The following is a 12,057-nucleotide window of genomic DNA, read 5'->3' as shown; positions in this document are numbered from 1 at the left end:
CTATTGTCCCACGCAACTTCTCCTCCCACCTGACTACAGAGCCCACCTGAGTTCTCACACACCCACTCATTCACCCACCTCTACCCCAACTTGACTACTCCCCCACCCAGCCACTCCCCCACCGTGCCCACCCATCTATTCACTCATGCACCCACCCACCCACTCACTCACCCACTCACTCACTAACCCACTTAAAACAGCAGCTTAAGTTATAAAAAGGGGCGTGTCCTCTCTTTATGCACCTTCTCTACGCTCGTCAATCTTCCACGGGGATGGCTCCGCTGACCAATCACTGCTGCAGCCGTGATCAGAAGATCCGGTTGAAAGTGCGCAAAAAGGTTGGGTTGCAATACATGCAACATCGATGTTGACTGGAAGATCTGGACCATCAAACTCACTAAAATAGCTTAATGTGAGGCTCAAATTGCTCTTTTCAATAATTATATCCAATTAATAATAATTAATCATTTAATCTATTTACAAAGTTCATTCCAATTAAAATGATCAATAATTTGTTGACATTGTAGTTGCTACTTAGATTACTCATAAATATTCTTAAACAAAAACATTTCTAAGATACATAGTATCTGAGTCTATTTCATTCTCTTATGTCCTCTGATAATTTCCCGCATGCTCCTATAGTGTTTTTTTACTTGCATTTTACATCTTCCATATTTCATCTTTCTTTTACATGTGCTATACTTTGAACAGTTTTTTAATAATACATAAATTATATTTTTCCTCTATTATTTTATGCTTATGTTTGTCCATCAACTATATTACTGTATTTTCACTATAGCATGCATAAATCTGCAGTAAGTTTTTATCACAGACAGTAGCTAGTCCAGGATGAAAGGGAGAGAAATGGGTTAAATTCTAAAATTCATCTTCAATTTTGCCTACTTCAGGTTTAACCAGCGTGTGTTGGGGAGTGGAAAAGTAACCTGCTCTCAGGAGGTGGGTCAGTAATTTAAATATCCTGATTAATCTGTGTGCCTCAGATTTTAAAAGGCTTTACATTTAATTGCTGAAAATTCAATTTCTTAAGGCTTGGGAATCTTGATAACTGAAGGGAGGCAATATTGGCTGGATACAGCAACCAAGTGCTTTTCCAGCACTGCTTGTGGGTCAGGAGGAGCAGGAATGCTTACCCCCAGCCCTCCAGCAAGGCCTGGGTCTGGTGAGATGGCAAAAGGCTCAAACACATGGAAAAGGGGAGAGGGCAAGTGGAAGGTAATGGAGGATCAGCATGATTCAATGAAGCTGGTTAATATAGTTCAGACATTGAAGACCTGACAAGTTTCGTCATCAGAAACTTCAGATGATCGTTCAAGTGTATATTGTGTCTGTAGAGTCTCATCACTCATGTTAGACAGAGCTTATTGTCATTGCATTGATGTGGCAAGGTCTGTGATACCCACTAACCCCCTTACTTATTTCGCTTTGTCACAGGTGACCTCTCTTCAGCTCAGCTCCCCAGTGAGGAGGAGGAAGAACCCTTGGAAGATGCAGTGTCACATCCTCTCTCTGCACCAAGCACCATCGCAGATATTGGCACCTCGGCATAGATTATTGTGTCAGACTGGGGACATGCACAGACTGGTGTGAAGATTTGGTAGGTATATCAGAGTGCTCTGGCCCGGACTGTGAGGGTGTGTATCCAGGCCATATGCACTGTGATCACCCACCCTTTGGAGTGCCAAGCTTCCTGCATGGACAGACCGGCAACTGTCCTGGAGAGGCAAACCAAGCGCATTGCAGACACAATCATTGGTATGCATTCCAACCTGGATACCATTGCCCTGGCTCTGAGCTCAGGGGCCCAGGGTCACGGTGACAGGGGAACTGGGAGCATGGGCACAGACCCAACTCCTGGTATCTCACCAGTTGGCAGGGAGGACCAAACAGTCCTTGTGGCAGAGAATGAGCAGCTGCTGCCAGCTGGAAGTACCTCTCAGGGCACTTCTGAAAGGGGCAGCATCTCCTCTATCCACCATTGACACAGTCCTTGTGCAGTGCCGCACCAACTGAAGGTTCACCTGTGTCTCGGCAGGGGTCTTCTAAAGTGGTGGGCCACTCAAGGCTGTAGCTGCACAGGGCAAGAGAGGTGGCAGATCTGCCACCACTCACCAGTGCAGCAGCAGGCAGCAAGGGGGAGCACTGCACTGGAGCACCTGTAAATGCATCAAAAAAAAAAATTCCACAGCAGCCACCAAGAACGACACAGGGGTGAGTTGCTTATTGTTGTGTTTGTTAATATTCCTTTCACCTTTGTAAATAAACCCATATTTCACTATCAGCACCTTTTTAAGCCCTGTTCACTACCAGTAACACTCCCTTTGTCCTTCAGTTCATGACGTCTTTATCAATCTCTCCTTTGTTCCCATCTATTGCTGGCCTTCTACCCAGCTCCACCTGCTCCACCCCCCTTAAACAGTAGAAATTTCATCACATTTCCACTTCCCTTCAGCTCTGAACAAGGGTCATATGATTCGAGAACGTTAACTCTGTTTCTCTCTCCACAGGTGCTGCTAGACCTGCTGAGTTTTTCCAGTATTTTCTGTTTTTGTTCCATATCTCACATGCAATGTTTTAATCCTGTGCTGTGGCTGTGATACTTGCATCTGGAGGTAGCGCAAAGCTTAATAATGTTGATGCAGGGCAGGAGGACTTGTGTGTTTTTGTTGGGGGAGGGTTAGTGTGTTGACATGACAGTGACAGGACTCGCTCAATACTCACGGGCAAAGGATTGTACACATTGCGACCATGCATCTCTGCTGCCGGGAGTTTTGAGATTATTGAAACCGCTGCTTTATTAATGGATCCCTGGTGACATAGCCATCCATGTGATCATTGCCAGGGCCTTTGACCTGAATATCGCCTCATTTCACAGCCCTCAACTCATCCTCACCCTCATCCTCTGAGGGTTGGTCCCTATCTCCATGCACTCATCCTCCAGAGCATCCCCTCCTGGGATTGCAGGGTTATGGAGGGCACAACACACCATGACCATCAGGGACACATGTGAGGGGAAGTACTGAAATGCCCTTCCATATCTGTCCAGGCATCGGAATCTCATCTTCAAGACACCGATGGTCTGCTCAATGATGGCTGTGGTGCTCCTGTGGCTCTCATTGTACCCCCTCTCTGCCTCTTTTCTGAGCACCCTCATAGGTGCCATTAGCCATCTCTTCAATGGATACCCTTTGTCACCAAGAGCCATTCATAGGATGGAAGGAATCAGGGCCACTGAATAGGTCTGGCACCTGTGAGTTTCAAAGGATGAAGGAGTTGTGGCTGCAGCCCGGGTACCTGGCACAAACCTGCATGATCCATCAATGATGATCACAGACCAGCTGGATGTCCAAAGAATGGGAGCCCTTCCTATTGAAGGTGCAGGCGTGTCCAGCATAAGCCTTTAAGAGAGTGTGAGTACAACCAATGGCTCCCTGCACCCTGGAGAAAACTACAATCGCCGCAAAACCTCTGGCTCTGTCCAGTTGACTCTGGTCATCAATGTGAAGGAAATATAATTCCCTGCCCTTCGAAACATTGCATCACTGAAGACCTTGATACAATGGTGTGCAGCAGGTTGTGTGATGCCACTGAGGTCTCCAATGGCTGTGTGTAAGGAGTCTGTTGCAAAGAAGTTGAGCGATACAGTAACATTCAGAGCGGTGCCCACCCCTACACATTTGGGGGAGACCTCCTTGCAAGCATGTCACAAAGTGATGTGACTGTGGCTCTTGATTGCCTGAGCTTTCTCTTGCAGATAGTTCAATCCCTGTCTGTGGAGGCCTTCTGCGCCTCCACTGAGGATTCCTTATTCTTTTGTGGGATTTCAGAGGGCAGTTAAGAGTCAACACATTGCTGTGGGACTGGAGTAACTTGTGGGCCAGACCAGGTAAGGATGGAAAATTTCCTTCCCTAAAAGACATTAGTGAACTAGATGGTTTTTTTTTTACAACAATCGATGATAGTTCCATGGTCACCATTACTGAGACTAACTTTATATTCCAGATTTATTAACTGAATTCAAATTCCACCAGCTGCCATGGCAGGATTTGAACCCATGTCCTCATGGCATTAGCCTGGGCCTCTGGATTAGTAATCCAGCAACATTACCACTACGGTACCGTCTCCCCCGTCTGACACCTTCATGACCCTCAAGGGTCTGGCACAGCTCTGGCCCCTTCATTCACCACCAGTGATTCCTGGAGCTCCCGCTCTGCCCTTCTTCCTCTAACTCTCCTCCTCCTCCTCACCTTTCTCTCCTCTCCCACCGAGACTACAATGCCCATCTCTCTCAGATACTTCACAGCCCTGGAGATGGCCAGGAACAAAATAAAGCACTCAGCAGCTGAGAAAAGGCCTCTAATGAATATGATTTTGAAATGGAAACTCTGCTCATTCTCAGCAGTTACAGATCTACCAACTGCTAAGCTGAGATTCAGGGCTCAGCTGAAGCTTTTAAACCCACTCTAAAAGGCTTCCCCTTAAAAAAATGGGAACCACACATGGCATGAGTCTGACTCTTTTTTTTTTCGAGCAAAGTTTAAAGGAACCTTACAAACTTTAAACCAAAATGTAATTAAAGGGGTCAATAAAACACCCCAGTCCCCGCGGTGCCCACCTAGCACGGAAGGCCTCGAGAGTGCCAGCAGACACCGCGTGCTCCCTCTCCAGGGACATCCGGCCGCGAACGTAGCCGCGGAAGAGGGACAAACAATCGGGCGGGACTCCCCCGTTGATCGCCCGCTGCCTGGACCTGTTTCTGACTCTTAGGTACACAACCTACAAGGCAGTTAATTGGGTCATTAACAATCTTAAATACTCACTTAAATTAAATTTACATAATGCAGGCAGGCTCCTGATTTTAAGCCTGCTCGCCAGCAGTATTACACAAAACTGGCATGATGAAATGACACCCGCGTTATCACACCCGGTAATACGTCTCTGGATGCAGGGAACACTCCTGATTTGGAAGTGCATTATTCATCCCCTGGAAAAAGTGATCTGGAAATCATCTTTCCTGAACTGATTTTCTTTAATACAAGACACAGTAAGTGTGAATGGAAAAGCTTAATTTTCTGACTATGAGCCAGAATTCCAGATCAGTGTACGATTGGATGAATTACCTAGAATGGTGAGTATTTAAAGCTTCCTATTCTTTAGACTGATGTCCTGCTTAAACTTCAGGTTTTAATTTATTTCCCTGACATTAAGAGTATTGGTTTCTATAGCATGTTTGCAAAAATGAGCTTCCAAATAAAAATGTTAACAGTAGAAGTTATAAAGCATAATAGAATAACCTAGTTTTTAAATGCAAGCTAACACATTTTTATAAAATACTTGATTGTAAAATTTTTGTCCAGTGCTCCTGCATTCATAACTTTTGTCAACTTTTTAATGAAACATATATGATTACATAAGATTTACAGCACTCTACATTCTCTGAATTTCATTAGTCTATTATCAAAGCCCTTTTGAAAATACAGATAAATTACATCAAGTCCATTGCCATTGTCTGCTCTCTCTGTTACCTCCTCAAACAACTCTATAAGTTTGGTCAAACAAGTTTTTCCCTTTTGAAATTCATGCTGACCATTCACTATTATATTTTTTGTTTCTACTATGCCAAAAAATAGGGGAACAAAACCATTTGAATTATTTTGAGTCACTGCCTAAAAGCAAAAATTAAGTTGTATATCTTTTTCTATTAATAAAATGCTGTATATTGAAACTAGCCAAAAAAATGTAATAATTTGTGAGTTTCTCATTCATAACAGTTTGAAATCCTTCATTAGAATTGATTTTGTTTGGCAATCAATTATTAAAGCAAAACAACAAATGTGTTTTCAAGAAATTTTGCTCTAAAAATACTTTAATTTTTGAAGCAAACTTTTTGGGCCTTTTGAAGTATCCGGGAGGAATTTGGCCTACACTATACAATGGGCAGGATTTTGAGGTCGTCGGGCGGACGTGGCGGGTGGGCTAGGAAGCGGCCGGGAAATGGCCCACCGCCTGCGATCAGCCTCTGACCACGATTTCACGCTGGCTGGCCAATTAACAGCCAGCCAGCACGAAACGCACAACGAAAGGCTCAGCTATGCCGGGATGGGGGTGTGAGGTGGGCTGACGTCAGCATGCAATGAAAGCTCCCTGAAGGCAGTGGAGAATTTTAAACCCTTAAATAAAGGTTTTAAAATCCTGGAAAAAATTTCAACCCCTAAGAATCACTCACCTAAGCGTGTTGATGGTAAAAATTCTGCACAAACATTTTTTTTTAAATTAATATCAGAAATGTCATCCCGCAGTTGGACAAGATTTGCTCAAAAATCCAAAGGCCACCTGGTCGATTCGCCTGCTGGCCAACCATAATGTTGGACAGGCAGCAAAAAATCAGTTAATTAATTGATTAATGGCCTTAATAGACCTCTTAATTGTCGGCAGGCACGCTGCTACTCTCACATGCGCCTGTCGATCCAAATATCATGCGAGTGCACAATAACGTTGGCACAGTCCTCTGATGTCATTGTATACTATTTCATGCTCAGAAGTATTGGGCACGGACCTGCATGCCAAGCGGAAAATCCTGCCCAATGAAGCACAACTAACTGCAATTAAACTAACTGTGACAAAGCATGATATTTTGACGCAGATATTGCAAAGCGCACAACAATGGAGCATCATGGCCGGGAACTTCCAGTCCCACTGAAATTCCCACCCAAAGTCAATTGTCTTTTGGCTGCTTCTCTGAGTTTTCTGTCCAGCCCACGAAAATTCCCACCAAGGGCGGGACCAGGTGTTTCCTACTAATATTGGGATGTTGCATTAGGTATAGATAATTGGTTAGTTTTCACTTTATGTTAAGTAGCTTAGATTTAATATGTTATAGGCTATTACAATTGTAAGAAGGAGGATAATGGATTATCCTCTGACATTAGAATACACTGATATAATGTTATTTGTGTAAAAAAGCATTGAATGTATTACAATACATCAGTTAAAGTCTATTCTTTGATACAATAATTTGTTAACTTTGCATATTCTGTTATGTCATTCAAAACTCAATGGAGGCCATTTAACACCCCCCACCGAAGAATGGGTGGTTGAGAGCGTGTAAGAATTTAAAATTTCAAACCCAATCCAACTATTTTCAGTTTGAACCATCTGTCCCAAATTCTACTGTGTCCTCTGACCTCAAACTTTCCCCTTGAGCACAATCTCTGCCTAGCCCACAATCTCTCCCCACACTGACCATGATACTCCCCACGATCTCTACCCCCACCACCACAATCTTTCTATAATCTCTATCAATCCTGTGCAGTCTCCTCCAGCTATCTTCGATATCCCATTGCTATGCTCTCTACTCCCAACAGGATATCTCGCCAAGCACAATCTCACCCCCACGATCACAAGTCAACCTAACCACAATCTTCTCTTGAACCACCACCTCTCTTCCTCCTCAACCATAATTATCTCTTACTCCTCAACCACAATCTCTCCTGTCTCCGATATGATGTCTCCTTTTCTCCCTACCGCGATCTCTCTTTCCTCTCCTCGACCATGATCTCTCTTCCTCCCTGACCACAATCTCTCTTTCCCCCAAAGACCTCTCTTCCCCCTGAAGATCTCTCTGACCATGATCTCTCCTTCCCACCTCAATCACAATCTCTCTTCTTCTCGCCAACCCCTCCCCTGCCAACGAGGTTAAGCTGGAGTTGTTCTCCTTGGAGCAAATGAGATTGAGCAGTGATCTAATAGGTACAATAAGGTAGACAAGGAAAAAATGTTCCCATTAGCTCATGGTACAAGGACAGGGGTCACAGATTTGAGTTTGTGGCAAGAGGTGCATGGAAATGTGTGGAATAACTTTTTTCAGTGAGTGGTGATGAGCTGGGACTCACTGCCCACAAGTGTAATGGAAGCAGAGATAATCAATGATTTCAGAAGGAAACTAGATGGACATTTGAAGGAAATAAACTTTCAGGGCTATGGGGAGAGAGTGGGGGAATGGGGCTGACTGGACTGCTCCACAGAGAACCAGCATAGACTCAATGTGATGAATGGCCTCTTATGTGTCATAAATGACATTATAACACTGGCATGTCATAAATAAGGAAATGTTCTAACAGACCAATTTGTGATTCACTGGCAGCACAATAAACCAATTGGCTCAGTTAAACATCAGCTGAGCCTATAGCTCAATTCTGGATTTTGTTTACATATCAATAAACACAGGGAGGTCTTGTGGCGCAGTGATAGTGTTCTTATGTCTTGGCCAGAAGCTCAGGGTTCATTTCCCACTTCAGGACTTCATGGCCATGGAAGGTACATTAATAATGTGGCCAAACAAAATCCTTCCAATATGCCTGTTGGCAGGTGGTAAGAGTGGGAGAGTTTCCTGATTAGCCATACTCCAGAAGGCAACTGCAATAATTTGCCAAGCATTATCATGGACCAATCCAGTGGAAGCTCATGGTCGCCAATGCCCTCGTAGGGTATGGTATCTGCAGGAGGAGGATCAACGAACACATCTGCAGCTTCGGATATGGAAGTGTTATTCTCTCGCATCCCTTCTCACACTCTGGAATTCTACTTATGATGATCATTAGAATACAGTTTGTTCATTAAATGATCTTATTCATCCTACTGCATGGGTGTTTTTTATTTTGTAAAAATTTTTTAAGGTGAATTCAGAAACATATTTTTGGGTCATGATACATTGCAAGTTACTTATCAATATATCCACTGAGAAGTTTACACATTTCTGTACGTTTTGCACAGAGGGATAAATGTGGCAAAACAGGGAGGGAGTATAAGTTGGGCGATCAGGAAAACTTGTTGGGCTCACACAATGTGTTTACAACACCCAAGAGAGACCAACTGAAATTCTCTTTAAAGAAGTGTAAGTGGGTATACATAATTGCAATGTTACTGCAACATCACCTTGGCAAGGGTTGAAAGATATTCAGATCGTTTATTCATTGCCATGTTCTCCCAGAATTTGAAGGGATCCAGAATGATATTCTTGTTCTTGTCCCACCCAAAACGTGTAGTACCAGTTCTTGACTTATGCACTATTTCCTTCTGTCACTGGCATGACAAATTTGGCGTGCATGCATTTGCTTCATTCATAGTTCTTCAGATTTATTGCCACACAGTCAGCCTAGGAATATCCCATTGAAATCTTAGATAAATTTACATTAATCTTCTATCGTGTCTGCCTTTTCCCGGCATAATTGAATACCGCTGCCTTTATGCTGCCAAATCCTCTGACCCAGAATAAATACTTAGAAAATGTAAAAGTTAAGCTGAGGTGACTTCTTGGCTTTCTCCTCACTTTTCTTTGGCCTTGCCTTAAAGATTGGTTTAGTCAAGATTTATTGGGATATTGAGAAAGCTTGCCAATTCTTTGACACCAATAAACTGTGCTTGAAGTCCAATACTGGAATATAATCTATTTACAGTCACAATTTATCACAACTCTAATTTAACATATTTTGTATCCTGAAAGAGCACGCATGGAACTTTGATGACCCAATCACATTTATAATTCATGGGCACTGTACTGCAAATAGAATTCTAGATTGAGCGATATGTATTCATTTCTGCAGCATCAGATATGCTATACCTCCAAGCAACATAGTCCATTCTTAGCTTAAGTAAATCTATATTAATTATACGACATCTGAACGGCATGTGTAGGAGATTGGTGTTCTACTGTGGCTGTGCAATTGTTACTGCTTTCGATTTCCCTGCCACTTGTGACACGAGGAGAGCTGCGCTTAGAGAAGAAAAGATCCGTCTTCCCGTGTAAAGATAAGGGCTGACGCTGGGTTGAATTTATACCAGGAGAGCATTATCCACTGTCACTGGTGCCTTCGATAAGTGGGGGAGGGGTCGATATATTTTCTGAACCAGCGATCTGCCATCTCTGCTGCTGTCGCTGCCCCACGCCCGTCAAAGGTGCTGGTGGGTCCAAACGTGGTATAAAAACAAACAAAGGTACGAGGGAGGGAGTATCCTTGCTAACAACTGCCCCTTAAATAAACAGCCAACAGCATAGGGAGCCGCAATGTCAGCTAGGATGGCATCTCGCTGCCTGCACCAAATGCATCAAGTAGGAAGAATAAAAGCTGGATTCTCTCTCTGTCTTGTTACACAATAGCTGATTAAGCAAAGCAGGAACTAAACTCGGTGACTTTTTGTAACATATTTGCCCTGAGTGCACTCACCCACACGCGGCTGGGTCACCAATGGCTCCGACCCCTCCGTCCTCCTGGACAATCCCAGTTACCACAGCAACAGAGTCGCCAAAACAAACAGCCACTTCCGGTCAAGTGACTGAAGGCCGCCTGTTCCTTAATGCTTGAGTTTCGCTCATGAGTTCGAGCTTGTTCGTTGTTCCAGCAACAAACATTTAAAGTCTTATTATTACCCAACTGTAACACTTTAATATGGAAAGAGAATTTAATCTCCCTCCTTCCTCCAGCTCTTTAAAGCGATGCTGTCATGATCCCTCGGAGCAGTAAAGGTTAACATAACGATTTAGGACCACAAAGCGATGCCAATTGCATTATACACGCAGATTTGTGAGATTTGACAGATCTGGACAGCAAACAAAAAAAAAACACAACAGATGGCCTCTGCGCCATGCTGGGCAGGATGTTTTGGAGGTTAATAGGCCAGCAGGACTCCAGATACGGGGGAATATTCTGTAAGTTTATTTGGAGATGGAGCATTTAAAACTTTGTTTTACTTTGGTGATTACATTGGTGGGATAGTGCCAAGATAGTGTAGATTATCTATGGTCTGTGGGGAATGAACTTTTCTAATAATGAAGTGTTTTGAGGCAGTTTCAGTTCTCAGGTTCTGTCCATGCGGAATGTCTCCCACGTTGGCTAGTTTGTTAAGTTTGCGTCAATGCTAATCTCCAACTTGTATTTTGAGAGTCTTTACTAGGTTATGTTGGAAACTGTTTATATGCATGTCTTCTCTATGAACAGGCACAGCTTTTATGCAGAAAAAAGCCCACGGCATTTCACGAAGGTGTAGACAGGACACCCATAATATGGGGTGCGGGTAAGGCATCAGATCACCCGTCTGCCCTTAGGCTTGTTGAGGTCCTTAAATGAACAATTAACTGTCACATAAGGACCTAATTCTGCCTCTGCAGTGAGGCAATTTGTGAACACTATGGGAATGCAGGAGCAGACCAAAGGTCTGGGATTCTCAGAGACAACAGGTTTGTTAAGACTAAATGCTTTTAAATGGGTGTAAAGATTGTATCCATTAATGTGCTTGGTATTAAATCTAGTATATGCTGTGTTGCAACCTTGGACTACCTTGCCAAGGTCAAAGCTGACCTGTTGTTTCTGCAGGAGTTTGCGATACTGCACCTCAGCTCCTACAGGCAATGGTCACGATGGTGGTCCCACGGGCCATTGATCTGGTCGGGAGGAAACGACTCTCGTTCCTCCAGCCTGGGTATTCTGCTGCAGGGAGGCAACTTCACCACCTCCGAGGTTAAGGAGGTGGTGGGCGGGCGCCTCCTCGTAGCAGATGTAATGTACAAGAATGCTCCACTCCGGTTAATTAACGTGTACGTCCTGGCACAAAAGGCCGAACGGCAGGCAGTTTTTCAGCAGCTCCCACTGCTGCTGGTGACCTCCAGGCCGGTCATTCTGGGCGGTGACTTCAACTGCATCATCGATGCGGCTGGGCAATCCGGAAGGGCCGACAGCAGATTGGACGCTACGTCCAGATCCCTGATGGAAACAGTTAAGGATGCCAAGCTGTACAACGTCTTCAGCAACCCTGCGGATGGACAGCAGTGTAGTTACATCTGGTCGTGGCCAGACGGATCCATCTGTTCCCGTATAGTCTTCTTGTTTGTGTCCCATGCATTCGCAGTCAGATCCACTGACGTCAAGCCAGTGTTCTTCTCTGACCACTGCCTCCTATTGGCTGACTATCACTCAGAGGAAGACCAGAGGATGGGCAGGGGGGCATGGAAGCTAATCGTGCATCTGCTGACCCCAGAGAACATTT

General features: G+C 44.2%; 1 protein-coding gene across 4 annotated transcripts in view; it reads right to left on the bottom strand.

Annotated features, from left to right (window-relative positions):
- Window positions 1–10,335, bottom strand: part of cfap221 (cilia and flagella associated protein 221) — a 236,769-nt gene extending 226,434 nt beyond the window's left edge. For 2 of the 4 annotated variants that reach the window (XM_041200050.1, XM_041200053.1), the window contains exon 1: window positions 10,242–10,335. The gene's annotated coding sequence lies outside the window, so the exon portion shown is untranslated. The remainder of the gene's footprint in view (window positions 1–10,241) is intronic. The other 2 variants (XM_041200051.1, XM_041200052.1) reach the window with 2 other exon arrangements.
- Window positions 10,336–12,057: the final 1,722 nt, after the last annotated feature.

This window comes from Carcharodon carcharias, chromosome 12, assembly GCF_017639515.1.
Source record: "Carcharodon carcharias isolate sCarCar2 chromosome 12, sCarCar2.pri, whole genome shotgun sequence".
NCBI lineage: Eukaryota > Metazoa > Chordata > Chondrichthyes > Lamniformes > Lamnidae > Carcharodon > Carcharodon carcharias.
Note: the sequence above shows the minus strand (reverse complement) of the source record. Positions and strands in the feature narration are given on the sequence as shown.